Here is a 4,292-nt window from a genome sequence, read left to right as displayed (position 1 = left end):
TTCTATTTTATCTATATTAGGTTCTTATATAGTTTACAGTCTGGTTGCAGTGTACTTTCTTATATATTTCTCTTATACTTTTGTAATCAGAATAGTGCGAAAAGTTCTGTTGTTCCAGGAACTCATTGCTGTGGGACCTTAAGTTTTAAATTTGTTCAAATAGCTTTTACTCCGACTGGCGACTGCATAAAATAAAGAGATGCTTTTCTCTAAAATATCTCATTATATCTTATTATTATTAGAATGCTCGCAACTTGTGACGATATAAACTGCGTCCTTTTATTTTTAATACCGAGGTTTTTAATATAGAGTTATGTTTAGATTTGGTGCGCATCGGCGGTTATGAAAGTTAGCCAAAAAATATTGAGCGATATTTTCATGATTCATTTATAATTCCATCTACCGAATTGTTTGACTTTCAATTAGCTTTTCCAATAGGTCTTAATTAAATTTGATGCTGGACAGCACTGAATTTTCTAATTCTCACTGTTGAATTATTAGAGCAAGTTTGCGAGTGTATTTAAGATTATTAATAGCGATCGTTCTGGTGAAGTCATCGTTTATAAATCACGAGTGACGCAACCTTAAAACGCACGTACGTCAACGCACATTCATTGCTTGCTATTAATAGCTAAACTTAATGAAAGCCAACGCACTCAAGCTCAGGTAAGTCTTTTTTTCTGGCTGCCATAATTTATCGATTACTTTTTTTATCACGGAAACAGTTGAAAAAAATCCACTTTGGCCGAGGCAAGTCTCGTTCGTCTTAGTTATCGTGAAAGATAATTATTAACGTGTTAGATCATAAAATAATTGCATGGCTTACTATAGAAGACCTAATAAATCTGCGTGGAGGTTGTGCAAGTGAGTTATTTGTTAGCAGGATTATAGGGGAGACTGCCAAGAAATAGACGGCAGCCTGAATCTTTGAGATACTTTTCTTCTATTGCTACATTCGACTATCAACTTCTAAACGTCGAAACGTCTAGTATGTATATTTTAATAAGTCATTTCAATACTTAATTTAATAGTTAATGATATTTTGATGCGTTTTTATAATGATCTCTCAACCTTTGCCGAATGTCTCGTATAGTTTGTTTCATATGCAAACTTCTGAACTCCTCTTTGTTGTAACAATCGTGCTTCTCTGTGCCTTAAGTTATGATTGTTTTTTCAATTATATGAGCATTTGTGTAATTTTCCATTATTTCATTCTTGTATTAGTATTTCTTCAGTTTTCAGCTCGGTTTTGAAACTTAACTTTGATTAAGCAACGCCTTAATCTTCAGGGCTTCTACTAATTGAATTGATTTCGGGTGTCTGTCCGTCCGTCTGTCTGTCCGTCCGTGACTTCACGTGTTCGTCGACGAGAAAATTCGCTCTCTGTCAATCACTGCAGTCTATATTACTATTATATAATAATATAGTCAATCATTGCAGTCTATATTATAATTATTCCAAAAAATATAACTGAGTTATATTTTTTCATTCTTTATATTCTCAACTCGATATCGCAGCATCACTTCAGCTGATGGAAAGGCATCCTTTTTCGACCTTATTTTTTTTCGTGAAATCATGAAAAAAACATCGAGTGACTTTTTCTGATATGATCACGATTCTTTTGTCAGAGCAGATTAAGATAATATGCCATGTGAGCACAGTACAATATTCTTTATAAGGTATTTGTGATGAAAAATATAAATATTACATTATACATATATTTTTCAACATCATCTATTTTGTACTCCTGCGTGAAAAAAAAAGAAAGAAAGAATAATGAACTAGTTATAGTGATTGTCTAAAGGCAATCCTAAAGCTTTCCAGCTTTTTATACGCCATCAGAACATTCTGGTCGTGGACTTATTGCAGAACAGGTCTTGTTTCCAAACACTGCCAACAGCTTTCAGTGTTTGGCTCAAACACGATACATTGATGACCTTGTTCTGCACTGAACAAAACATGCCTTAACTCAAGACATTGAACTCTCTTAAGCGCCTTTGTTGCAGATTAAGAAATCGTACACTCGACTACTCCTCATACGTGCATTTGAAAGCTGGGATTGCATTGACTTCACGAAAAACCGATTCCAATTCACCGTTTGTCTCTAATGCGAAAGAGCTAATTTTTTTATTCACGTTAACAAGCTGCCACGCGTCTTTTTTTCCGAGATTAGTAAATGGGTGGTATTTCTTAAAATTTTTTAGATAATTAGTTATTATAATGATATATGGAATTGTAATTTATTTCGTCCCAGGGGGGATGCTCTGACGCGTATCTTATCCCTTCAGGAGTCCTGTAGGATCTTGGGTTCGAAGGAGCATTGGTCCTGGGCGCTCCCCTTCTGATCGAGGGCCTCGGCTTTGGGGTATTTTCTCTAAAATTTTGAGCTAAAATAATGTGGGTTTGTGCTATTTTGCGTGTTAAAAATATTAAAATTAAAAATACATTGCGTATTTACTTAAAATCTCAAGTTGTTGAGAGAAACCTGTCGGTAGTGACCTTCTCATGTTGTTTATGTTTTGCTACTTACTTTGCGATCTGGCTTTACAGCTGTTCGTAATATATTTTATACCACTGCAATTAAATTTAATGAAAATAATGAATAATTTTGGACATAATTGAAGAAATTGTATGGATTTATTTTGAAATAAAATTAAACTCTCTGAAATCTCACTAAACGAGTATTCTTTGTACTTTCAGTATTTTTTATACCATTGAGACAACAAACTCTAGAAAGATCGAGCATGCGCTATTCTCCGTTCACTTGCTTCCAGTCTCCTGCTTATGTGTATAATTCGTCAGAATGTAGCTTTTTATTTAAAAAATTGTGTAAAGTATTCACCTCGCATTTACTTGCACCATAAAATATTGCTCTTATCCTAAAATGAACTGCATCTCGCCTCATTCTCATATATTAAAAATTTCTAAAAGAATATTGTTGACATAATTTTTTTAAGAGTCCTCTTGACATCGGCAGCAATTGTCTGCCGTGGGTTTGCTATCCACTGTCCCACTTCCGCTCGTTGTTTCTTGCCTGCGTCTGTGAAACAAAAAGAAAAATCCCTTTAATTTGACAGGGTTGAAGGCAGTCTGTCAATTCATTACCGGATGAACCAAAATACGGCAATCTGTCTGTCAATGTACGAAGGAAGTGAGTGACAACTTAAACTTTCTGTCTCCAATCAGATTTTTTGTTGATAACAAATACAACGAGAAATCCTGATATTATTTGCAGAGTGAGATCAAATATCTGAGTTTTGTAAGCACTAGAATTAATAGTTATATAATTTCATTTTTGTAGCCATTAAGATTGAAAGCTTTATGTTGAATTTCATCAGAAAATTTTGAGCATTTCTGTATCATTTATAAAGCTGTTAGTGGTCATCTAATTTTTTTTATTATGCGTATTCTGATTTTTTGGTATCCGAGTCAATGGCATACAATCTCACGATTAGCCAATTGAGTTGTGCTCATATGCGTATTGACTTGAAAATTCAATCAAAAAACTTCATAACTGAATCTCATGTTTACACAAACATTCTTGTCGAGGTAAGTGTAGGCGAAATAGAAAAGTATTGATTGTTAATTTTATCGAAAGAAATAATATTAAAGAATTTATGTCACATGTTTGCTAAAATTGCAAGTTTACTAAAATTTAAAAACAAAGAAAATTTCACAAAAATTCATACCTTTATAGAATTTTTGTGGAATTTTCTTTGATTTTAAATTTTAGAACTAATATATTTTATTTTTCAATGCAGCAAAATCGGAAAAATTTATTAACTGCTAACAAGGATATAGAATAAACTTATAATTTCCTTGACTCTTCACACTAACAACTCATTATGTGTACACATTGACCATACATATGGTGCATTTCCCTAACAAATGTTCTTACATGTGCATCGCTTATCCGTGACCTGAAGCCGTGAGATATACGCGACCACAACTAAGCTGTTAATTTATTTTAACAAGCTGTAATAAAGCACGGACATGGAGCTTATGCTAAAAGCCACTGACCCTTCTTATTTATTATATCTAAAAATTGATGCCTAAGAACAAAAACGTACGATATTCCCTTGAGATGAAGCATAAAAAAGAGTTGTGGTTTTGGCGTGGGTCGTCCATTGGAGACAGAGTCGTGACTTTGAAGTAAGGCCCTGAATCAATTCAACTCTCAATATTCAACATTATTCATATGATTCATCACGCGCTAAGTACAGACTAGACCAGTGTTCTCGGTGATGGATGCATGCTTCGCTACAATTTTATTGCGTCCGTTGAATCTAAAT

Source organism: Hyalella azteca, unplaced genomic scaffold (genome assembly GCF_000764305.2).
Source record: "Hyalella azteca isolate HAZT.00-mixed unplaced genomic scaffold, Hazt_2.0.2 contig6969, whole genome shotgun sequence".
Lineage (NCBI taxonomy): Eukaryota > Metazoa > Arthropoda > Malacostraca > Amphipoda > Hyalellidae > Hyalella > Hyalella azteca.
Note: the sequence above shows the minus strand (reverse complement) of the source record.